The 26,260-nt window shown below is 42.5% G+C and overlaps 1 long non-coding RNA gene across 1 annotated transcript; it reads left to right on the top strand.

The window, feature by feature from the left end:
* Position 1: 1 nt before the first annotated feature.
* On the top strand, positions 2–25,870 carry LOC144367556 (uncharacterized). The gene is made up of 3 exons (XR_013427062.1): positions 2–216; positions 1,311–1,513; positions 25,674–25,870. It is a non-coding gene; the product is annotated as an uncharacterized LOC144367556 (long non-coding RNA).
* The last annotated feature ends 390 nt before the right edge of the window (positions 25,871–26,260 follow it).

The following is a 26,260-nucleotide window of genomic DNA, read 5'->3' as shown; positions in this document are numbered from 1 at the left end:
CCGCTGCGTGCCCGACTCTGGGCGGTGCCCTCTTCTCGGAGGCGGGGCGGGGCTGGGCTCGGCCCCTCGGGGCGCCTCTAGTGCTGCCTGGGCGGGACCGAGGCGCGAGCCGCCGCTCGGGGATGGACCTTGGCCCCTAGCGAGAGGAGGCCTGGTGTCTGGAGCCCCCAACGCACAGCCACTGCCTTTGGGTTCAGTCTTTGGGGTTCCTCAAAGGTAGAGTTGCCAAGTTTCACAAAGAAAATTCCAGCAACCCTCCCCCATCACCCCGTTAACTTGGAATTTCAGATAAAATTTTTTTTTTATGTAGTGTAAGTATATCCCATGCAATTTTGAGAGATACTTATGCTCATTTTGTTTTTCATTGTTTATCTGAAATTACATTTTAACTGGAAGTCTTGATTTGTATCTTGATGGATGGCCACGCTATCTCAAGGTCCCAGCACAGCCCTAAAGGTGACATAAAGTCTTTGCCTGGTTCTGCCCCAGCCTGCCTGTCTGCAGCCATAACACTGCAGCCACACCAGCCTCTCAGTTCATTAAACATGTAAATCCAGGTCCCTCTATTGCATATGCAGTTCTGTCTGCTCCTGCTGAGCCCCTTGGAAGATCAAGGCCTGTCCTGAAATGACAGCTGCCATGGTGAGGCCTTACCCCACACATTCGCAACACTCTCTCCCATTCTAAACCAAGTCTCTCTCCTGCTTCATTATGCCCCCCCTCCCTCGTTCTTGTCCCTCGTTGCACTTTGCATAGTTGATAGTTCCATGTTAATAGGTGGAGTTCTTTAATATCTTCTTTCCCATCTCAACTGAAGGTCTGTGGGGGCAGCTAGCTTGACTGTCTTGCTGTTGCTTGAATAAATAAATGGATGAAGATATGAAAGTTTCATTTTTGCTTGAGGATTAAATAAATCTGTAGTCAGCATTTTCAGATCAATCTAAGTGCTTGATACATTTTTGCTATAGTGGATATCATTAGGACTGTTGTTACTATTGTCATTATAATTGTTAATGTTGGAATATCCTCCAATTCATTATTTTCTAGTCGGAATCCTATTCCTCTTTCAAAGTTCTCTTCAGGCGTAACATTTAAAAATCAATCGAGCTTCATTTCATTGCAGATAATCAAAAGTTTGTTCAAATTGGCTTAACTGGAAAAAGAAATCCATTGGCATGCATAAATTAAAACATGACAGCAGCTTCAGGAGCAGTTTGACCCCTTACCCATATGATGTTGTTAGAAACCAGTTTCTCTCTATTTGCCTTCTCTGCCTTTTGTAACTTTGGCTTTGTCTTTGCTCTTCACAGAAAGGACTCCCTCTCATCACTTGTAAGCTCCTGTCTCCTCCATAGGAGCAAGAGGACTGCAGAGGTTCCAGAGCACATCCTCTGGAGACACCACCCAGGGAGGAGAGGAAAGAAGTCTCTTTTTTCTCAGAAGCCCCCAGCGAACAGCTGTTCATCCCTGCATGCCAGTAGATACATGCTCCTCTCTGAAGCAAGGTCAGAAGGTAAATGGTGCATTTGGATTGGCTCCAGCCATCAGGGCTACCCAGGAGATGGAGGGGCATCAATCTCACCCCAGCCACGTGCTGGGAATGAGGAGCAGAGTCCTCTTAAAATGAGATCTGGAGGCTGTTGCCCCGAGAAAGCTGATTTTTAAGAAAAGCCATGTTATGATTTAGATGTGAACTGTCCCCCAAAACCTCATGTGTGAGACAACGTAAGAAGGTTCAGAGGTCAAATGATGGGGTCATGGGAGCTGGAACCTAATCAGTGGATTAATCTCCTGATGTGGATTAATTGGGTGGTAACTGTAGGCAGCAGGGTGTGGCTGGAGGAGGTGGGTCACAAGGGCCTGTGGATCTTTCTCTCTCTGCTTCCTGGTGCCCTGTCCTGAGCTGCTTTCCTCCTCCATGCTCTTCTGCCATGATGCTCTGTCTCACCTCGGGCCCAGAGAAGTGAAATTGGCTGATGGTGGACTGAAGCTCTGAAATCATGGCCAAAATAAGCTTTTCTTCCTCCAAGTTGTTCTTGTCAGGTCTTTTGGTCACAGTGACGAAAAAGCTGACAGAAACAAGCCATTCCGTTTCTCATGTGGAATGAGCACAGTGAGGAGGCTGTCAGCCAGTGACTCCCCGTGTCCCCTCCCCCCTTCCCTCCCCCCACCCGTCCCTGAAGCAGTGACACTTATACAGTGACCAAATCCGAGTGTTGTGTTATCTGGAGACCCTCCTCTGCTATTAAGAGCATCAGTTCCTGTCTGGGGCTTTAGCACAGTCTTACTTCATGAACCGAGCAGAGCAATTTGTGCACACACTCGAAGGCCTTGGGCTGTTGGACCTTTATAGTTCTTCCGTCTGCCTTCATAGGTCACCTGTCTCCTTGCACTCGGGCTATGAGTGCCTGACCTGGCATCTCCCACTAGCAAATCCCACCACCCCGCCTCCTTCCCTTGCTTCTCATCTGCCCAGGTTTGTGAGGCCAGATGACAAATGCTGTTAGAACTATGAGCCAGAGTGACTTGTGAATTTTACCATGAGTCTTGCCATAAGTGCCTGAGGTCTCTTTTAAAGAACGGTGCTTTCTCGTTACTTCTCCTGAGACACTGTTACCTTGGCTGGGCCACAGGGTCCAGGTATTTGTTTGAACATTATTTGGACATTTCTGTAGGGATGTTTTTTGAAGGAGATTTGTATTTACATTGGGACTTTGAGTCAAGCAAATTATCCTCCATAATGTGGGTGGGCCACATCCAATCAGTTGGAGGTCTGAATGAACATTAGCCTGACCTCCCAGATGAAAGAGGGAATTTAACTAGTGGACTGCCCTTGAACTTGAACCGGAGCATCAGTGCTCATCTTGGGGTCATGAACCTTCTGGTCCACCCTACAGGTTTTGTACTGGTCAGCCTCCATAATCATGTGAGCCACTTCCTTAAATTAAACCTCTTGCTGTAGATGTAGACACAGCGCATCAATTCTGTTTCTCTGGAGAACCTTAATACAGACTGGGAGGTCTTTCTTTGGAAGTGTCCAGAGCTGAGTTCATAGTTATCTGTGTTCAGGAGGGAAGGATACTATCCCCATGTAGTACCTTTGAGCTCTGTAGAACCTGGAGGGCACTAGTTAGCTAAGCACTGTGGGCGTCAGATGCCCCTCACCTTTACTTAGTCCTGACCAGCAGCGGTGTAGGTGGGGCTCCGGATGGGCTGGGGATGGGAAGGGGTCTGGGAGAAAGGGCAGCCCCTGAAAAGTAGGGCTGTTTTACCTTTTAAAAAAAAACCTGAAAATTAAATGGCTGAGTTTTTAGACTAGGACAAAATGCCATGTGTACTCTCAAAACAACAAAATGTGAATGTTATTTTTAAAAAATTACCAGCTTAGCTGATATCATCATAGACTGGGTAGAAACAAGACTTACAATTTTTTTTCCTCTGTGTGAGAGGATAGAAAAATTTATGGAAAATTCCAACTAGACCTGTGCTCTGCAGCGGAAAGCGGGTTCACGACCTTGGACCTTTCAGACATTCCTACGTCCCTCGTTATTGGAAATAAAATAATTATACATGTTATCATATAGAATTATTCCTTACAAGCGCCTGCCAAAGCGTTTCCTGCACATTCTCTTTTTATTCCAAAAACAAAATGAAGTTTTGCCTCATTTTAAAGATGAGATCATGGACCCTCTGCGAGGAGTCATCCCACTATGTGCCAAAATGACCAAGCTGAGATTCTCTCCCTCCTGCTTTCCGTCCTTGGTCATTGATTTCCATGCCTGTGGTGTTCTTTAGAACTCTGCCAGGCAGGCCTCCCTGTGCTGCCTGCCATCTGGCTTCAGGAGTTTCTTAGGACTTGACTTTGAACACTTGTTCCCATTGGACATCATTGTTCAGAAAACAACCAGGAGTTGACTCAGAGGTTAGACTGCTGACCTGGTTTAAGATCAGATCATGTGACTTGGGGTAACTGGTCCACTTGCTAGCACTGTGGCCTTAGGCAAGTCTTTGGACTTCACTGAATTTCCTTGGCCTCACAAGTAAAGTGGGGATTTTCATGTCTGACTACAGAGATATTGGCAGAATTCAGTGACAAAGACTGTTTAAAGTATATCTCTCAGCACATACCACTTGCTCAATAAATGGCTTGTTAATATTATAGTGATTATTATTTCATAGAAGCCATTGACAACTGCCCAACTAGGCAGAACATTCAGACTCAAAGGCAGACCCAGATTGGAATAGAGAACTTGAGTTCAATAACTGTCCCTTGGGCTGGGCACAATGGTGCATGCCTGTAATCCCAGCAGCTTGGGAGGCTGAGGCAGGAGAATCACAAATTCAAAGCCAAACGAAGCAACTTAGCAAGGCATTAAGCAACTCAGTGAGACCCTGTCTCTACATAAAATACAAAAAAGGGATGGGGATGTGGCTTTATGGGAAAGTGGCCCTGGTTCAATCCCTGGTACCAAAAAGAAAAGAAATCGTATCTGGCCAGAGTCCTTTCTTGTGTCCTGTTTATTCAGACCATGTTGTCCAATGCAGTGGCCATTGGTCACATAGGACTACTTCCATCAATAAAAATTAAATAAAATTTAAATAACAGTTTCTCTGTCACATTAGGCACATTTCAAGTTCTTAATGGCCCTGTTTATATGGTTGGAATTTGGAGGGGTGGAGTACAGGACACCCAGTTAAATTTGAATGAAATAAATTATGTTCTAGTATTATTATGGTTTAGATATGTGTCCCCCAAAAGCTCATGTGTGAGACAACGCAAGAATGTTCAGAGGTGAAATGATTAGGTTATGAGAGTTTCTAACCTAATTAGTGGATTGATCCATTGATATGAATTAATTGGGTGGTAAATGTAGGCAGGTGGTATATGAGTCTCTGGGAGTGTGCATTTGGGGTTTGTGTTTCATTATTGGTGAGCGGAGCTCTCTCTGTACTTCCTGACTGTCACATCCTGAGCTGCTCTCCTCCACCACATCCTTCTGCCATGATGCTCTGCCTTACCAAAGGCCCAGAGCTATGGAGTCACCCAACCACAGACCAAACCTCTAAAACCATCAGCCAAACTGAACTTTTCCTTCTCTAGCATTGCTCCTGTCAGGTCTATGGTTACAATGATGAAAAAATAACAAATATTTACATTAAAAAATAATTTGATGGTAATCTGAAATTCTATGTAACTGGACATCTGTATCATGTCTGGAAACCCTGGGCTGGTGGCTGCCATCTTAAACAGAGATAGGGAAGGTTCCATTGTGCAGAGATTGCTACTCCTCGGTGCTGATTCAGAACATTGGCGGTCAACTTGAATGTAGTTGATGACCCTGTATCTGTTACCTCTCTTCCACTGTTCATTGGCACATCACTGGCTTGCCCAAATACCCCTAACAAACATTCCTAATGAAGCCCTGGGTTTTTAAATCCTATAATACTAATCATTCCAATTCTTTTTTTACCCAGTGACTTGGATTTCACTTATTCACTTGGGCTTGTGTTCATCTGTCTCCTTTCTTCTCTATCTCCCCTGCATTGATTAACACCCTCTTGTAAATTAGCTTCTGGATGATCGTAGAGGCTACTGGTACTTTCCAATCTTCATTTTCTTAATCTGGATAGTGATCCCAGCCTCCTGAAACATTTACATATTTTTACAATTATTTATTTTAGTTGTTTAAAAAAAAGCCTCCCTCTTTCTCAATAAGGAGAAAATGGTTTTTTTCCTCCTTAAAGCTGTAGAGTCCTCTTGATTCAAGTGTACACTGAGTGTACAGTTGAAGCTGTTTGTAGAGATAGAAGCTCCCTGAGGCTTATATATCCACTGGGATCTACTAAGTGTCCAGAGCAGGACCTGATCCACGCAGTGCCCTTAATTAACATGTGATAGATTGAGTTTGCCTCTCAATTTGACTTGCTAATGTTTAGTGTTCTGAGGGCAGATTTCAAATTCCATCTGATTCCTCCCCCTGCCTTGGTGTTGCACCACTTTACAATAAAAAATAGCTACACGATTTTACATGCTTCAGCCCCCGCATCTTGCGTCTTTATTTGTCATGTGTCCACATAAATAAAATACCTGCAGGCAGTTCCTGACCCTCTCTGGATGACATTTCTGTTATTGAGGAGCTCAGGACAAAAGGGGCAAGTCCCTGGTTTCCTTGGCAAATACTCTTCACAGCTCAGCCTTTCCTTATTTTATGTTTCCATCTTCCCCCTGCTGGGCACAGCTAATGTCATAAAAATGCTTTGTTTCCCATGAGAAGGAACAATCACACAAAAGTTGGAATCTGACAAGTTTTACTGGTTTTTGTCTTCTCAAAGCACTAGCCTGGTATTTTATTGAGTTAATGTTCTGGAGAAACAAGGGCTGTACTCGGATGCACTCCAGCAGCGGGAGTCTGGATGTTCTCTCTCAAGACTTCAACACAATTAGTGCCTGACTGCACATTAGAATTACCTGGGGAACCTTTTAAACACATCCATCCCCTGGCCTTCACCCTGGAGTTTCTGCTTGATAAGTCCTGGGTGAGTCCTCAGCACTAGTCTTCAACACGTCGTGGGTTATTTTGATATGCCCCTGGGAAGAACTGCTTGTTCTCTCTACTATGAGGCCAATACTTGACTCAGGCTGATGGCATGTGAACATTACACCTCCTGCTGCAGGTGCAGTGACAGGAGTAAAGAAATCCTTGCTGAGTCCTCAGCACCAGGATGTGAGCCTTTCAACACAGGGTCCCATGTTAGTTTCACTACAACATTGAAGATTGCACACTGGGTTGAATGATGTCACCTGCCCCAAATTCATGCCATCTAGAACTTGATGTGAGCATGATCTTATTTGGAAATACTGTCTTTGCAGATGTAATCGAGTTAATATGAGGTCACATTGGATTAGGGTAGGGCCTACATCCAAAGCTGTAGGCCTACATTTGTTCCTTTATGGAGAGTAGAGGACATGCAGAGATACACAGAGAAGGTGTTGTGGTTTGGATGTTAGGTGTCCCTCAAAAGCTCACGTGTGAGACAATGCAAGAAGGTTCAGAGGAGAAATGATGGGGTTGTGAAAGTCTTAACCCAATCAGTGCATTACTCCCCTAATAGGGATTAACTGAGTGGTAACTCAACTGGTAGAGTGTGGCTGGAGGAGGTGGAGCATCAAGGGCGTGGCTTTGGGATATATATTTGTATCTGGCAAGTGGAGTCTCTTTCTCTGCTTCCTGATCAGCACGTGAGCTGTTTCCCTCTGCCACACTCTTCTGCCATGTTGTTCCTCCCTCACCTGGAGCCCTGAGGAATGAAGCTGTCTGTCGATGGGCAGAGATCAATGAAATCTTGAGCCTCCAAATAAACTTTTCCTCCTTTACCTGACCAGTTGTTCTGGTCAGGTCTTTTAATCACAGCAGTGAAAAAGCTGACAAAAACAGAAGGCCAGGTGAAGACAGACTCAAAGATTAGAGCAATGAGTCTATAAGCCAAGAAAAGCCCAGGCTTGCCCCCAAAACACTAGAAGCTGGGAGGAGACAGGGACAGACTCTTCCCTGGAGCCTTTAGAAGAAGCATGGCCCTGCTGCCACCCTGACTCTGGATTTCTGGCCTCCAAACCAGAGCAAAAATCCCCTATTTTGAGGTACTTTGTTATGGCAGGCCTAGGAAATGAATACAGGTTTCTGCTCTTGCCATTTGACAGATGAGGAAACTGAGGCCGTGGGAAGGATGTGAAGAAGTTAGATGTGGGCCCCAGCACCTGACTTTATACCAGGGCTGTCAGAAAATGTCATGTGCTGTTCAAGAGCCTTGGAGGCAGACAGACCTGGGTAGCATCTCCCTACTCACTAGCTACATGACCTTGGGCAAGCCTTAGTCTTGGTGAGCCAGTGTTATCATCTTCAAAATAAGAGTTTTGGGGTGAAGTAAATGAGAAACAACAGAAACAAACCTTGATCTGCCAGTGGTCCCTACTCAGATATGGTTCCTGCTATTGTGAGCATTAAAAAATAGGTGAATCTGGCTGGGATGCTCTCAAAAGGAGGAGGAATCAGAATTTAATTCTGATTTTGTACTAAAACTTCACCTCTTATGTGGATCAATTTTTATGTTTGGTCAATAGTCAATTGGAGGGCAGGGAGGAGGGTCTTGAGCGCCCCTAGAGGAGAGAGTGGGTAACGCTCCTTGAGCTGGCAAGGGGAGGGAGGGAAGAGCGCGTCTGGGAAAGATCTGGGAAAGATGAAGAAAGACTGGGAAAGAGGGATCAGATGGTAGTGGACCTAGGATGCTGGGCAGAGGAGTTGTTTCAAGTCAGACAGGAAGACAACTGAGACCGGACTGGCTGGGCATAAGGTCCCAGCAGACACCATGAGAAAGAAAAAACGAAGGGGAAAGATGTTATAGAAAAGAGGGCCTGATGAATACAGGGACTCTAGGAATCAAGGGCTTGGACTTTTAGCCTGAGAAAACAGAAGAAAAAGTAGTTCTTCTTTTAGAAATTAGTTAGAGGGGAGACCAAGTCTGAGGTTCAAAAATAAAATGAGTTGATTTATTTTTTCAGTTTTGGGACTGACCTCAAGGCCTTGTACCTACTAGACATGTGCTCCACCACTGAGCTACATCCCGGCCCAAGAAAATGTGTTTTCAGACAGGCTAAATTGGAGGGAATTTAAGAATCCTAAAACCTGGATTCTGGTTATGCTTATGCCAAATGGTACCAACAATCCATTTCATATCCTTCCTGGAGCCCCAGCTCCTGGATCTTCAGGAATTAAGGGCACTGCATTAGACCAGAGTAAGCGAACTGGCAGATGGAGTTTACTTTACACATTGTTTTACATTTTAATTTGCTATGAACATTTCAAAATTGAGATTTTATACAACAGCCCAGATTTGAGCCTCCAGAAGTTGGATGAAGCTGAGCACTAGCTGCCTCCTTTAGATGGACACAAGTTTGTTTTCTCACAGCTCCCACCATCCCCCACTGTCTTCCTGATGTTGATGCTAGTATCAGGAGCCATTTGCCATCTCGATACAGCCTGCTTCTCATTTCAGGTTACCTTCCTGACCACCCCCCCCCCCCGGGAGTTGAGTTTGAGGTTTTCTATGCTTTAAATGTGTTTCCCAATGTTCACATGTTGAAAACCAGTACCTAATGCAACAGTATTGAGAGTGGGGCCACTGTAGCAGTATGGTTCATTATCACAAGAGGGGGTTTATTATAAAAGTGAGTTCAGGGGCTGGGGATGTGGCTCAAGTGGTAGCGTGCTCACCTAGCACTGGGTTCGATTCTCAGCACCACATAAAAATAAAATAAAGATATTGTGTCCACCTAAAACTAAAAAATACATATTTTTTAAAAAGTGAGTTTAGCTCTCTGTTGCTTTCTCACAGTCTCTTGCCTCCCACCTTCTGCCATGGGATGAAGGAGCACAAATGCCCCAATCAGATGTGGTTCCCTCCATCTTGGCAATCTCAGCCTCCAGTAAAGAAATGAATCTGTTCTTTCAAAATTACTCCACCTCAGGTGTTCCATTATAGCATCACAAAATCCCTGGGTTCAGTTTCTTTAAAGTCCTAGCAGGTCCATAGATCTATATTTTACTTCCATATTTAGTTGGATGTACAAGTCCAGGGAGAAGTCAAAGGTAATGGTACATATTTGGGGATTGTATGAGTAGAGATGATGGCTACACCCTGGAGCCACATCATGGGTATAATTGTAGAAAAAGAAGATCAGAAAACCAAGGGTAACATATTCACCCATGCTAAGGAGAGTTAAGGTTAAGAACATGGGGAGGGTGAAAGGCAATAAAGGAGACAGAAGAGTTGAGATGAACAGGAATAGTGCAGGATGATGGAAGCAAAAGAAGTCTCAAGGAGACATGGATGTCAAAGACATTTCAGGAAATCTAGGGACAGTGCAGTAACTATAGCAACTGCTGACAGTCTGAGCATCTGCATGTGCTCATTTTATGCTTGTAGCAACCCAATGTGGGGGGACGTTATTTGGATAACTTGCCCAAAGTCCTATAAAATAAGAATAGAATTCTTAGAATAAAAGTCAAATATAATCCCATCAATTCTTGGAAATCCAGAACTAGTAGAACATGTCACTCATTTTTGAATGAGGAGTCCTCAAGGACAAAAAATAACCCATCCAAGGGTTGAGGGCAAAAGAAAGCATGGAGGTAACTGGTGCCCACTGTCTATGAAGAATAACCAATCTTAAAAAGATAACTGATGGAGGTATTTTCAAGTCACCCAGTTATTGACCACACATTTGATTTTTCTGACTGAAGCTTGGTAAATTTCTGAAGAAACCAAGATTTTCTTTCCTTTTTGGTTGACAGCAGGTGACATTGTCCCATCTCAAATTTTTATGACACATGAGTGTATGACTTGCTTTTCTTCTTTCTGACATCATTGTGTCAATAAGAGTCGAAGCAGAAAACAGTGCTCTCCCAATATTTTTAACAGAGGGAATTTAATTCAGGACATTGACTGAACAGTGGAGGGAAGAGCTGAGAAGCTAGAGATCTGTGAGGCAACCGGAGGTTTCAACAGCAGGGAGACATTCCCACCCCTGGGCTGGGGTCACAGGGAGAAGGTAGTGTTTCCAGAGCCCACAGAGGTCACCTGGCAAAAAGGGGTCCCAAGGTGGGCATGTCTAGTTGAAAGTCAAAGCCGCAGAGAAGACATAGTCCCTGCCAGAAGCATTGCTCAAGATAGAAAAGAAGGGGGAGAAATACCCCAATTTTCCCATGGGTGCCACCATTGGCTGAGCCCAACCAGGTGATATGGGAGCCTCACATCTCAACCCACCAGAGTCAGACCAGGGGAAGGGTTACTCAGGAGGCCTGGTGTTTGGAGAATGTCTTAAGTAAACTCCATTTTAAATTACCTTACCAGTTTCCTAGGGGAATTCAGGATAATTTCAGTCCACTCTTCACCAAGAAAAGCTTGTCTATTGAGTCTGTGTACTTGGACTGACAAAGGAAAATGGATACAGTAACAGAGATCTTCTAAAGGAGACCATCCATCAATACCAGAGATATAATGTAACTGGTGGCCACTGGTAGCCACTTACTGGAGTTCATCCTGTGCACCAGGGGTTACATACATTATCTTCATGCATCGCCCAAGTCTTAACAGAGTAGGAAACACACTCTGAATGGGGCTGGACAAGGTCACCCAGAGGAGGCACCATGTAGCCCTCCCCATGTCTCTGCCTGGAGTTTGTTTTGTTTTGTTTGAGCCACATCCTCAGCCCTTTTATTTCATATTTTATTTAGGGACAGGGTCTTGTTGAGTTGCTTAGTGCTTCCCTAAGTTGCTTAGGGCCTTGCTAAGTTGCTGAGGCTGGCTTTGAGCTTGTGATCCTCCTGCCTCAGTTTCCTGAGTCACTGGGATCACAGGCATATGCCACCATGCCTGGCTTGGAGAGGGGTGTATGCTATACTAGTTTCTCAAACTTCAGGAATTTGGGAACAGCCTTCACAAGTTTTGTTGTATTTTCCTCCTCGAAGATCTATTCTCTCACTCATTCTCTCTCCCTCCCTCCCTCCCCATCTCTCTCTCTCTTTCTTCCTCTCTCCCCCCTCTCCATATAATTTTGGATCAAGACTTTTTAAAAAAAAACTTACATTTGAAAGGAATTTTATGGTTACTAATAAAAATGCAAAATCCTTACCAACTCTTATACTAGAAGAACCATAAAAAGAAATACAGTGAAAACATTATTGGTATCCAGGTGGCCATGTTGCTGGCTGGAAGTACTGAGCTTGAGACTTGCCCTGGGCACAGGGGGAAGATTGGCAAGTGTCAGGTGCCTAAGGATGATAGTACTAACTGGGACTTCCCCCTGGTTTCATCAGCCTGGTTGAAAGGGAATGGAGAATAGCATTCTATAAGATTTGATGATATATGACGCTGGAGTGTAAAATTGGGATGTATATCAATGGTAGATTGAATGAAGGCTTTTCAAACATGTCCATGTTCTAATCTCCAGAACCTGTGAATATGCTGTCTTACCTAGTCAAAGAGACTTGACAGATGTGAATGAGTTAAGGCTCTCAAGAGGAGGAGGTTGTCCTAGATGATCAGGAGGGCCCAGTGTAATCACAGGGGTTCCTAGAAGATGGAAATACAGAAAGAGAAGGTGATGTGAGGACAGACACAGAGGTCAGAGACTCAGAGAGCACTGAAGATGGAGAACAGGTATGAAGCCAAGGTATACAGATGGCCCCTGAAGCTAGAAAGGCAGGAAAAGACTCCCCAGAGACTCCAGAAGGAGCTTAGTTCCTCCATCATCTCCATTTTAGCCTGGAGGACTCTTCTGTGCATTCTGACCTTCAAAACTGTTAGAGAATATATTTGCCTTGTTTTAAGCCATGAGATCTGTGTTCATTTGTTACAGCAGCCATAGACTACTAAGATGCTCCACCACCCAGGGAAGTGCAGCTGTACCAAGCTGCCTCAGGGAAGGGGAGGAAAGAGTCAGGGAGTCTAGTCCCACCTGGCCTGAGGATTTCCTTCCCACCAGCAGCTGTCAGGTGCACAGGAAAGCTGGAGCACCGAGGACTGTTTCATGAAAGGCTTTGGGTGAGGCCTGACTATAGATCAGCTACTTGGTCATATTCTTGAGTGGCACTGGCTCCCTGGCCCAAGGCTCTGCTGTGGTACCCACAGTCCAGTTGTCTCTGTTAACATGTGCGAAAAAGCCTCAAGCACAGCACAGCATAATGGTAGCTACTTCTCTTCTTTCCTCCTCCTCCTCCTTTTCCTCCTCTTCCTCCTCTCTGTCCTTCCCTCCCTCTGCCCACCCTCCCTCCCTCCCCACCTTCCTTCCTTCCTTCCTTCCTTCCTTCCTTACTTTTCTGTTTTATCCCATACTGCTTTATTAGGTGAAACTGCTCTTTGTAAACTGTGTGTCCTGAATAAATCAAATCTATGTAAAAATCATGGGAAGCAGGCAGGGTATGTGACTCAGTGGTAGAGCAGTTGCATGTGTGAGGTCCTGGGTTCAGTCACCAGCACAGCCAAAAGAAAAAAATTCAGGAAACTCTTGCTGGCTCCAGACTCTGAGGCCTGAAAAACCAAAATCATAGTGTTCATTTATTTGTCATTGAAAATAATTCCAAAATTAGAATGAGAAAACCCAATAAAATTCTGATTAGGTAGCATTCTGATGGTAACATTGGCATTTGGATGTTCAGATTTTTGAAATACTATACATCATATTATTTCCTCTCCCACCTCCTTTTCTAACCCTTCTTTTCTAGTGTTCTGTTCATGTTTTGTCTGCTGAATAACCTAACATTGCAGGAAATACAGTAGTAGCCTGTGTGAAATTTAACAGACTTCTTTAACTTCCAGGGATGTCTAATTACTTAATAAAGTCATGGTCTATATAAAATACTAAAGAAATTAAGAGAAAATGCAAGTTCAACTTTCCAAAGACATTAAAATTTGGGATATATATATATATATATATATATATATATATATATATATATATATCCCTATGTTTTTAATGCCTATAGGAATGTGTGTGCATGAGTGTGTGTGCATGTATAATTTAAGGTCCAAGAAATAAGACTACTTTTACATATTTCAGTTCACAAACAGTTGAGATGTAGGCCCAGGAATCGGGCAGGTAGAAATCAATACATTAGAGATCAATATATTTTTTACTACCGATAAAAGAAAGTTTGAAGGGTGTGGCTGGTATGGTAGCCAAGCCAATATTCTGATGCACTCTACCTATGATTAGACATACTTACCCACCTGGCCATGACGTGGCCAGCAGGACTGTCCTTCTAAACTTGCCTGGCTTCAGGAAGCCCACAAGAGCAGGCCATCTTCAGAACCAGACTGACCCACTGAGGCAAAACAGAAGGGCCTGGGCCACAGAATGCCCAGTTCACTCTTGGCAAGGGACCAATAAAAGAAATTGCACCTCTCCTGGGGCAGATGGGAAAGATGGAGAGTGGTCAGAAATGTTGCTAAAACAGAAATTCCTCCACGTGGACATGTGACCTAGTACAAAACTCAAATTTGTCTATTTTTTTCCCCAAGTCTTTCCTGTGAGCCATAGAGCTCCATGGAAATGCTTAGGGAAACAATTTTGTAAGCTGCTTTCTTTACTTAATATGTTGATGCTCTGTGTGTGTGTGTGTGTGTGTGTGTGTGTGTGTGTTTGCAGTTTCTGAGAGTGTGGAGTCAGGGTACAGCTTTAGCTATGTATTTGCTCATGGGTTTTCAAGATGCCATAATCAAGGCATCAGCCAGGACTGGGGTCTCATCTGAAGATGTGGCTGGGTAAAGATCTGCTTTCAAGCTCACTAATATGGTTTTTAGAAGCATTCGGCTCCTCAAGGGCTGTTAGTTTGAGGGTCTCAGTTCCCTATTGGCTGTTGGCTGGAGGCTATCATAGTGCCTTTTTCCAGGCCCCCTCCAACATGGCAGCTCAAATGTGGAAGCTTGCTTCATCCAAGCCAGTGAGGGATAAAACTTACTTCTTGTGGAGTCTAATCACAGAAGTGGTGTCCTATAACTTTGCCATATTCTATTGATTAGAAGGACATCACCAAACTAGCCAACATTTTAGGGAGAGGATTAAACAAGAGTACAAAGACAAGGAAGCAGGGATCATTGGGGGTCATAAGGAGTCTACCTGCCATAACAATTAAAAAGCAGAACTAGTATTTGAAGTCAGTACCATCACACTCAGAAACTCCCCACAGTTAACGGATATGCTCTATTGCTTCCTACACAAATTAACCTGATTCCTTCTCAGAATGATTAATCTGGTTATTCTAAGATAGACTCCAGTGTTTTTCTAAATGCATTATCCTTTTAAATTTAATCTTCCAAGTGGGAACCTGAAAGATCCATTGGAGGTGGGTGAATTTACAAGTTCTATGGATTTTATTTAGAAGTAACATTAGAAAGTAAAACTAATGACCAGAAGACTTCCGACGCTAAATCCTGACCCCTAGCTATTAGACCTAACCTTCCCATATGAATTTTAGAAAATCTGGGCAATTTACATAAGGATAAATACAAACTGGGCAGATGATTAAATTCAAAGCAGAGAAGCAAAACTGCCTTGAGAAACGAATTTATATTATTCATCCAACCTTTTTTTTCCCTTTTGTGTTATGAATCTGTAACTAAATTCAGAATTGAAATGACTAGCCTTAACAAACATCTTTAGACTCAGCCATACATCTGCGTGTAATTTGGTTTTCAGGAGAGCAGGAGGACAGGTTGATGGGGCATCTTTGTGGGCAGAGATATATCTTCATTTATTGAAATTTTCCTAGCAACAGAAGTAGTTTTATTTTTCGCCCCCAAATCCTCAAAGTAGAAACAGGCAAAAATGATGACAAGAAATCTAGAAAATTGTAGGTGTATTTTAGTTTCTTTGGAGTGCAATTTGTGTTGTAAGTATATTTCATTGCATTTGCCAACATAAAGTCAAAATCTTTTTTTTTTAATGTAATGACAAACATGAGCTAATGTGGATTTTCAACCCCCCCACCAAAGCTAACATATGGAGCAGCAGGTAAATGCTATCATGTCACACTGCTTAGGGATTGCTTTGGCATTTCAATTGCTTCTCCCTTGCATGGTGATTTTTCTTTGGCTGTTTTTGTGTTATTCAACTCTCCATGCTTTCAGAACTTAACCAGCTCGATTTCTTTTGGGAAGTAACAATAACAATAATAACATGCATGTAAACATTTTTTATCGATCACTTATTATGGGCTCTTTCTATCCTATACATTTTCCATGCAGTATTTCATTTTGTTTTCATAGTAATCCTGAAAAAATAGGTAATTATTTCAATTTTACACATGAAGAAAATGAAGCAGGGTACTTAAGTAACTTCCCCAAGGTCACACAGGCAACTACTAGTAGAGCAGGATTTGAGACCCTGCTCTTTAGGCTGTGTTATACTGCCTCCCAGGTGTCTGGGCAGATGAATGAGTGAATGACCAATGAGCTCAAGTAGAGGTCTCTAGTTGTATGAACAAATTGTATTTTCTCTTTCTCTCCCACCCTTCCCTGGCAGAGTATAGTGTAAGAAGACCTAGGGCTTTGTGGGTATTTGTGTTGGTGAGGGACGCGCACTGTGGAATCAGAGTCCTATCCCAATTCTGACTTGCGGCTTTTTAGCTGTGTCACCTTGACCAAGGTTATTTAACAACTTTGCTGAGTCTCAGTTTGCACTTATAGGAAACAGGAATAATGAGTGTGTCCATTTCCTACAGGTGGCCTGAGGATTCCATGTGGGTACATAACTACAGTGCCTACACAGCGCCTGGCATGATGGACACTTGTCTGTTTACTGACAGTCACCATGATCATCATGTGCAGTTACCCAGTGCTGGATTTGAGCCCTGGTTCTGTCACTTCTTAGTTTCATAGTGAGGAGAAAGGCACTTTTCTCTCCAAGAGTCAATTTTTCTATCTGTAAAATGGGCATCCTAATATTGCTCTTGTTGTGAGGGATCTTCTAAAACATTGCATGGAAGTGATTTCAGATGTCACCCAGGAGGCATTTGTTGATGTCAAGAGCCATTTTGGCTGTCAGAGTTGAGGGTTAGTGGTGGGGGTCACTGGCACATAGTGGGCAGAGACCAGGAGTGCTACTAAATATGCCACAGTGAGTAGGGAAGCCCCCTACAACTGGGATCATTTGACCCCAAATGTCAGTAGTCCCAACATTGAGAAATCCTGCTGAGTGAGCACTTGACACAGAACTGGTGTCCAAGAAATGCTAGCAATTATTATTTTCTGTCTTTTGGAGCTTCTGTTTTTCCCCCCATTACTTTGAAGGGTCCTTCCAGCTTTAAGATTCTCTGATTTGACTCATAGATATAACTCTATATGTGAGGCCACAAGGATATAAATACTTGTTTCTAAATATTTTCATCAAAGACTAGTTGAAAACAATGATCTATTTTGGTGCAAAGGAAGAATCTTTTTCCCTTAGCTTGAAGTTTGGCAGAAGTCATACTTCAGAGTATTAGCTGACAATAGTCTATAAGAGCTGGCTTTTCCGATTTCATATTACAAGAAAAACTCTAGAGAGAAACTATAATCCCATCCCTATTTCCAAGGGATTTATAAAACGCAAGGTTTTCTTAGATGGGAAATGTCCAATTATCACTGATGTTTTTTTCTGAAGAGTTACAGTTATGGACAAATTTGTACACTTACATTTTAAGTGTTAAAGTGGACATATAGTCTATCTTTTTCCTGGGGTTCAGCCTTTTTTGTTGTTTATATTTTTCCATTTCATAATAACACTTAATGGTGTGGAAAACTTGAAATGTCTAAAGAATATTTAGGAGAAGAAGGAGATGAGGAGAATGGGCATCCTCCGGCCACTCAAATTGGCTCAGGTAAAGTACTATTAACATCTTGGCACGTTTCTCCCCAGTGTTCTTTCTCTAAGCATTGCTAAGCATTTGGAATGAGACTATGTAAAAAACTTTTATCTTACCTTTCCCACTTAACACCACAGCATGACAATTTCTCTATGTATAAAAATGCTTCCTCAACATTTTTAGAGTGGGAGAATATTTCAGCATATTAATGCATATTTGCAAAATTTATAAACCTAAAAATTTCATTATTGAATAAATCAGTTGTAAAATACCAAAAAATATGAAGATGTATTTTTATACAAAATAAAAATAAAAAGTTAACCATTGACACTAAAGAAATTCTCTTTCTTCAGTTTAATAATTCTTAACAATTCCATGTGTACTTTCCAAGGTTGTATTTGTGGTATTCATTAGTGTCATATCCCAAGGATAGACCATGTGATGAGTTCTGGCCAATGAGCTACAAGTATTTAAAAGTTGATCTAAGACCCTGTGGGCCCTTTGTTCCCTTTGCTATAACATCTGAAAATGTTCCAGTTAGTAACTGGTTATCAGAGAAGTTCGGAGAGAAGGTGCCACAGAGCAGAGATCTGTGGACATGAGGAATAAGTGAAAAATAATATGTATTGTTTTATTAAGTGAAAAATAATACGTATTGTTTTACTTAGGTGTTGTCTATTATAGCAGCATAACCTGTCCTATCCTTACCAAGAAAGTAGTCTATTAGTATGCACACATATACACATGCAGACACACATAGACTAATTGACTGTAGCCTATACATTCTTTTGTAACCTTTTTTGTTTCTTTGGGTCTTTTTTTTTTGATAAGAAATATATTTACTGTTCAAAAGCTGTTGATTGATCATCTATCATGTCTTTGAACTTTTCCAGATGTTGATGCTATGTCAGAAAAAACACACCCATCTGTCCCTCAATGGAGTTCATTTACATGGATATTTATCCATGTCTGTACCTAGATATTTCTCAGTATTATCCTTATTCTTAACACATGTCTATTATTCTATGGTATGGAAATACTATGATTTATTTAACTATATTTTCACTTACAGATATTCAAGTTGTTCCCAGCTTGTTGCATGTTAAAAACAAGCTTGCAGTAGATATCAACATGCCACTGTTTTGAGCTCTGTGTATCACAGGCATGCTGGTGGATACAAATGTTTGTTTGTTTGTTTTAGTTGTGAATGGACACATACCTTTATATATTTATTTATTTTTATGCGGTGCTGAGGATGGAACCCAGGGCCTCATATGTGCTAGGCAAGCACTCTACCACTGAGTCACAACCCCAGCCCCTGATGGATATATCTTAACTCACTTGGCCATTCTGCTACAATTGGACAGGATACATGGACCATTTCCAGTTTCTTGCTATGGTACCTGCACTGGCGTTGCAGTTAACTGGGCTGAAGCTTTGGGGGTAGTTGAAGGTTATTTCTTTGAGATAAAGACTTCACAGTGTTATGACTGCGTGAAGGGCTTGGGCATTTCTCAGGTTTTGGGGGCATGCTGGCACAATTCTCGTTTGCTTCCTTTAGGGCTTGTGCTGGATTCTGGTTGTTTTGCACGTGAGAAGTGAGGGGATCTGAACTGCTGAACATCCTCTTCAGGGCCATCTGAGGAACCAGGGAAATCCAGACAGGAAATGAGGAAGCTCTGTTAATACTGCTGGGAAAGCTGGTTTTGTGTTTCTTTGTTTTGTTTTTTAGCAATTAGCATTTTGCTTTGTTTTTAAGGGGGTTTCTTTACCTGTACGACTACATACCTGAACTGGTCCCAAGCCTGGGAGGGTACACTAAGGGGACTTTCCTGGTGAATTCTCTCTTGCTCCTCAAGGCAATGAACTATTTGTCTCTGCTGCCTCCCTCTCATCTTCATACAACACATTGGTCATCTCCCTGTGCCTGTACCACTCTCCCCTCCCTGCTCCCTCAGTGATAACATGGAGTCAGAAATGATGGCCACAATAGACGGCTTACTTGGCATACTGCATCCTGCTCTCTGCAGCCATGTAGTAGGCAGGATTTCTCCTACTCCAACTTGGCACATAGTGGTAGATGGATTTTTATTACAGCCAAAGTTTCCCCACTAAGGTGTCTTGTCTCCACCCTCAGGAAAGAATTTAAAAAAGTTCATGGTGCAACATCTTGCCAGATTTTCTAACTGACTCCAGGCATTTTGAAATGTGAGCTGCAGCTGTCCTGACCTGCTGGAGGTTTTGCCCATGGGACAAAGGACCTGTGGCCCATGTTGTCCAGTGTGCAAAGAAGTTGTGAGTTTTCTACCTACGCATGGTGACTCCATTTCTGGCACCCAGAGGTGTCGGTAGTCTGACATTCAGGATCCTTATCATGCATGTGATTGAAAGAGTACACGGACTGGGTAGAATCCTATTGTCTCGCTGTTCAGACGGAGCTGAAGGAGTCATTCTTACTTAATATGCAGAAACCCCCAAGGTAGAGCAAAGAGTAGGGGGAGTGTCTCCTCTTTGGAAGGTAATTTCATCCATTTTATAAAAATGTAACTGCATGTCTCCTTGTGCCAGGCACTGCTCTGGGTATTTGGGTTATGTGAACGATCAAAGCAGACATCTGCCCTCAGGCACTTCCATTCTGGAAGGGGAATTCAGACAAGACACGAAATAGATAGGTGCTCCAGCAAGATTGTGGGATGATATTTATGCTATGGAGAAAAAAGACAAAATTGAAGGGAGCCGGGGAGAAGGCAGGTGGCATTATTAAATTGGATGGTCAGAGTGACCCTCGTTGAGAAGGTAAAATTTCAGCAAAAAGTTGAAAGAAATGGGAGAGTTAGGAAGATATCTGGGTGAAGAATGTAGAGAGAAAGGCTCCAGAGGGGGCAAGGCTGGGTATGTGCTGGGCCTGCTCAGGATCAGCAAAGAGGGTAGTACCCTGGAGCCAAGGGCCAGGGGAGAGGAGGGGCAGGCCACGAGGTGGTGGAAACAAGAAGGCCTTTCTTGCCTTCTTGTTTGAGCTTTGGGTGCTACAGATTTCAAGTGCATGGTTTGATTTACATTTTGAAAGCTTTTCTCTGGCTGCCATGTGAGAACTTCTGGAGAGGGAGAGAGAGAAGCCAGGAGTCCCGTTACGAGGCTGTTGCAGGCATCAAGGTGAGAGCGGGTGGAGAGAGTGAGAAGTGGTTGCATTCTGAATCTATGCAAGGAGCACATCAGCATGATTTTCTGATAGCCTAGATGCCAAGGAAAAGGAAAGGTTGGTTCTGAGATTCTGTCCCGGGCAACTGGCAGAACAGAGATGCCAGGACCTGAGGTGGGAACAGTAGTAGGAGGGGCAGTTCACTGGGGAGGAAGAGGCTCAGTTTGGGGCATGTGCAACTTGAGGGACTTGCTTGGTGTCAGGTGGAACTGCAGTAGGCAGCTGGACAGATCACCTCAGATTCAGGACGGAGGTCTGGGTTTGACATCCTCAAAAGGCCAGCCCTTTTTTTTTTATTATTATTTTTAGGAGTCAAATTTTCTGTTATTCAGAGGGATATTAAACAACTTCAAAAAAATGGTCAGTACTTCCCCACCTCTACAGTCAATAATGATTGATAATCAGAATGACGAGCCCAAGATCCATAAGATCCTTAGTATATTCCGATTCATCAGTGAAGTAATAAAGGTCAGCCTTTTGTTTCAGTTTATATTTGATAGTTGAGGCTCTTGTATGGTAGCTGTAACCTGAAGGACATTTATTTAACTATATTTTTACTTTTCACTGACTCATACTAATTGCACATATTTACAGGATACAGTTTGACAATTCAGTACACGAATACAATGTGGATTGATTAGATCAGGGTAATTGCCACACCTGTCACCTCAGACAGTTACCATTTCTGGGTGTTGGGAATGTTCAAAATCCACAACACCCCTGCTCCAGTTCCGTCTGGGTGGAAAAGGGAGCATGTTTCAAACCAAACAAACCTGAGTTAGATTCTTGGTGCTGGCAAATTCTCTACTGTGAAACGTAATCTAAAATCTCTTATCCTCAAATCTTCACTGTAAGGTAGGAATACCAACACCTATCTTAGAAGGACACCGGAAGTGCTGGACCTGATTCTTCGTAATCTTCATTATTCCTATGTTATGTCTTTCCCACTGGGTAGATGCCTTCTAAATCTGTTTATTTGACCTGTTCCTCCTCCCCCACTAATGGAATGCCCAGCACAGAGTAGGTGCTTAATAAATGCTTAGTATCTTATCCCTTAGACTGCCATCTGAACAAAAAGAAGGATTTTCACTTCTCTCCTTGGTTCTTCTGCTGTATGTTTGTTATTTTGTTTTTGGAGGATGTATCACTGTGTGATATGACATGGGTGGTTTATCTGTTTCTGTTCTACCTCCTCCATGAAACATAAGCTGCAGGCAGTAAGAACTTGTGTTTGTTGAAACCCCTTGCCTGTAGGCTCAGTGCTGTTTCTGGTTATTGTAGGGTCTCAGCAACTAGTTATTGAACAAACAAGGAAATCGATGAATGAGGTGAGCATACAACCAACTCTATCATTTCACATACAAAGTGAATCTCCAAAGGCCATAAGCCAAATCGCCTTGAAAAATCTGCTGCCCCAAAGAGGACAGACCTGACATTATTTCCAGCAGCAAGGTTTTACAAATTAATTGATTCTTCTGATGCAGTGTGGGCTTAAACCATTTATCCAGAGGCACCATAATATGTTGTTTGAATGACTCTGGGAGACACGAGAGCTGGGATGATGAGTTCAGCACCTGACGGAGCCACACTGTATCAGGTCTTGCAGCTTATTTGCCTTTCAGTATGCACATCTGGTTCTGGAGGGACCAATTCAATGAGTTCTCTCCCAGTTCCCTCCCAGCTCCCAGAGAAGATGCCCTTTGGTGACATCACCTCCTTTCAGATAGGCCGCTGCCTATGCAATAAAGAATCGGCCTGGTTGTAGCCTGGGGTGCCACCCACCCCTACAGCAGCAATAATTAACAACATGAGGAATACAGGAATACAGAGACGGGCAGGATGAGTCACTGTCGTGAGAAACCAGCCAAACTGAAATGTCCTTTAACATGGAGGGCTTGAAACAATGCAGGAACAAAAACGCACTCCTTTTGTTCCCATTTTTCATGGGCATGCTCCGCATTTTCAGGGGCTTCGCCTGGCTTCCCTTCTTCTGTTGTGTCCTAAAACACCTCTGAGTCAAGGTTCAGAGTTATGTCTTAACACCCAGCTCTGCAGACTTCAAGTCTGTGCCGGCACCTTTCTCTCATCTCTTTGTGCTCTCTGCCTGTGTGCTACCTGTGTGATTTTTCACTTTCGAGTTACCTTCATTGTAACTCACCTTTGTTACTCAAATAAAAGAAAAAAAATTGCCTCAGTGCTTATGATTCTGGCAAACTAGTATCTCCTGCCACAGACCTGGGTAAAATTAGAGGAGAAAATAGAATCATGTCAATATGTGTTTGTAGCTCCTGCTGTCTGCTAAGAACTCTGAGGCAAGGACTTGAGATCTTTCTGACAAGAGAGGAGGGTGAAGAGGGTTAAGGGTGAAGAAATAGTGAAGGCCAATGCTGGCTTTCTCTCTGAAGTAGTGAATTAAATTTAAAAGCAAATACCCATGAAGAGCTCCTTTGTGATGATCTATTCTGCATCAGGATTGAGTTATTCATGGGATGAAATTACATGGAATCTCTCTCACACACACACACACATGCATGTGCACACCCGTAAAAACAAACTCAGAATAGGATCCGTAATCCAGTCAAAAGTGTAGTACCAATGTCAATTTCCTGATTTTGATATGACACCCCAGTTACATAAGATGTGATCATTTAGCTGGGTGAAGAGTGCATAGGACTTTCTGTGTTATTTTTGCAGCAACTTCCTGTGGGTCCACGTGATTTCAAAATAAAAAGTGTTAAAACAGGAGGGGAATGTTGCCCCCCCCCATGTGGCCTCCATCTGTGTACCATCTAAAATCAACATGTATACTAAGCATTTCACATATAAATTGGTTTATCAGGCTGTGGACCCCTCAAGAGCAATGTGTAGCATATGCATATGGTTAATTCCTTAATATATTAGATTTAAGTTTATTGTAAGGGACAAGATAGCCTAGGCTCTGAGCCCCACCAAAACGAAGGAATCATAAATTCATTTTACCAGGAAATAGACCTCAGACCAGTCTTAACCTCCCAGCGCCCAAGATGTTTTTTTTTTTTTTTTTTAAATTGAGAAGTCATCTTCTTTCTTTCCTTCTTCCTCTTCTTGTCATCATCATTCTACTGGATTGAATTGTACCCCCCTACCCATATGGTATGCTCAAGTCCTGGCACCTGTTAATGTGACCATATTCAGAAACAGGGTCTTTGATCTTATGGATTAAGATGAGATCAACTTGGGTTGGAGTATGACCCACTGGAGTCTTTACAAGAGGAAGGACAGGGTGATTTGGAGACAGGGGCACAGAGGAGATGGGGGTGACTTGATTGGATTAGTGCCTTCATAAAAGACAGCTAGCTAGCCCCTTTCAGCACATGAGGACACAGTAAGAAGCAGCCACCTGTGAACCAGAAAGCCAACCCTCATGAGACTACAAATCTTGCCAGTGTCTTGACCTTGGACTTTCCAGCCTCCAGAAAAGTGAGAGAAAAAAAAAAATTTGTTGCTCATAAGCCCTGTTTGTGTTCGTTTGTTACAGCAACTCAAATGGATTAAGACACACAGAGAGTAATTGACTTGCTCTAAGACACAGAATGAAGTTAATGTCATATCTGAAAATTTTACTCTGTTCTCTTCTCTGCTCCTCCATCTTAAAAGCACCAATTATTGAGCCATGGAATCTTAACCGCGATGGGACCTTAGAGCCCTTCCCATCTAGTCCACTTTCTGAAGAAAATTGAGACCTAAAGAGAAGTGATTTTCCCAAGTCACAGAGCAAACTTCTGTATTTTCCCTACACACAATTTTACACCCCAAATACCCAGCAATCAGTGTAAAATAATAGACGATGCTGCCCCTAGTGGTAGAGCTGTGAAGTACAAGCCGCCACAGCCCAGAAACACTTTTTTTTTTTTTTTCCGTAGATGGGAGACCATTTATTTTAAAGCACAGATATTTCATAAGGTAGATTTCTTAACGAAAATAATAAGCCACAGACTACACAGCTTATCTGAGGGAAATATGGTTAATTCCTTAATATATTAGATTTAAGTTTATGATTACTCTAAGTTAGCTTTGGAACATTAATCACTGATTGCAAAATATTTCTTTTAGTTAATTTCATATGTTTTTGCTGGGTTGGTGCAATATTATTGCACATTTAGAGCTAATAATTTTATATTGGATTTTAATACACAGCAAAATATTCTTAAATAAAACAAAAGTAATATTTTCCCCAACAAAAACTATTTTAAAATCACTTTCAATACATGTACAATGAAACATATTTAGTTTCCCTCAAAGATGTAATTATAGATTTGAGATGCATCTTATATATCCACATAGCTTATGTGCTAGCAAAAGATGATACTAACCCAGAAAAACTGTTTTTAATATGTCTCAATGGGGAATCTTCTGTTTTTTTTTTTCCTTTAAATCATCTTTCCCTTACCTTCATATTCAGAGCTTATATAAATTTCAGCAAAACGGTGATTGGAAAACAAGGTACTTAAACTCCCATCCTCAGAGATACAGTTAATCCAGACACACCCACAAGTAATCTGCTCTGAGGAAACTGCAGGAATAGAACAGATTTAAGGAACTGCTTCTCTGGAAAATCAGAAAGTATTTATTGTCTCTAGTTCTTCAAATGGAAGACAAGGTCATCAAGACTACGTGATCGTGTATCTGACAAATGGCTTCAGAGGCGAGCCCAGATCTATTTCACAGATCTCTCTGTTGCCCAGGTCTAGAAATAGCAGGAAGATGCTCTTGGGCCCAAGGGAAGGGAAAAAAACCAGCTCATGTTGATGCTGTCACGTTTATCTTTCTCCGAGAAGAGGAGGGCTGAGGAAACCAAGATTTCTGTGCCAGGCAAGCACTTTAAATACTTCATCTTTTTAAATCCTAACATTGCATACGAGAAAGATGCCAACCTTGTTTTGAAGCTCAAAGAGGCTTCCTTGTCCTTGGTTTGTTTCATCTGGTTAACTAGCATTTGTTGAGTACCCACTCTGTGCCAGGACCTGCACAATTTGTTCATGGGTATTATTTAATTTCGTCTTCAAAACCTGTGCAACATCATCTCTATTTCACAGATGAGCAAAGTGAGGCTAGAAAAATGTTGGAACTTCTACAGTCTTTGAGGACCAATTGATGAACCCTCCTGAAACAAATAGAGAATCAAGAGGCAGCTGGCAGAGACATGGAAGGTCAGATCACCATGTGGGAAACTGGCGGCTGAGTGAATGCAAGCTCCCTTGGAACAGGTCCCATGTTCATGGTCACACAACTGGTAAGCAGAGGAGTTGGAATTTGAACTGTGATCCACTTGACTCCAAAGCCCAGATGCTTACCTATCACACTGTCCTCTCCCCCTTTCTCTTTTTCAGAGAAATAATGAAAAAAAAAAAACCCAAAAAACCAAAAAAACCAGGACATCTTATAGAAACAAGTATCCTCCAATCTCCATCTTGGCTTGACTACTGTCACTGTCTCGTTAGCGAAGGGTTAAGGACACACATTTCTTTTTACGTTCATCCTTGCAAATGAAAATTCTATTGAAAAGTTGTCCTCCATCTGACTCACCAAATGTGATCAGGATTCTTAATGGCGGGACAAGAGTCCAATCCCAAACAGATTTAATAAAATCTGTGTTTTAAAGGGGTTCTTGAGAGTCCTGCAT

Source organism: Ictidomys tridecemlineatus, chromosome 10 (assembly GCF_052094955.1).
Source record: "Ictidomys tridecemlineatus isolate mIctTri1 chromosome 10, mIctTri1.hap1, whole genome shotgun sequence".
NCBI lineage: Eukaryota > Metazoa > Chordata > Mammalia > Rodentia > Sciuridae > Ictidomys > Ictidomys tridecemlineatus.
Note: the sequence above shows the minus strand (reverse complement) of the source record. Positions and strands in the feature narration are given on the sequence as shown.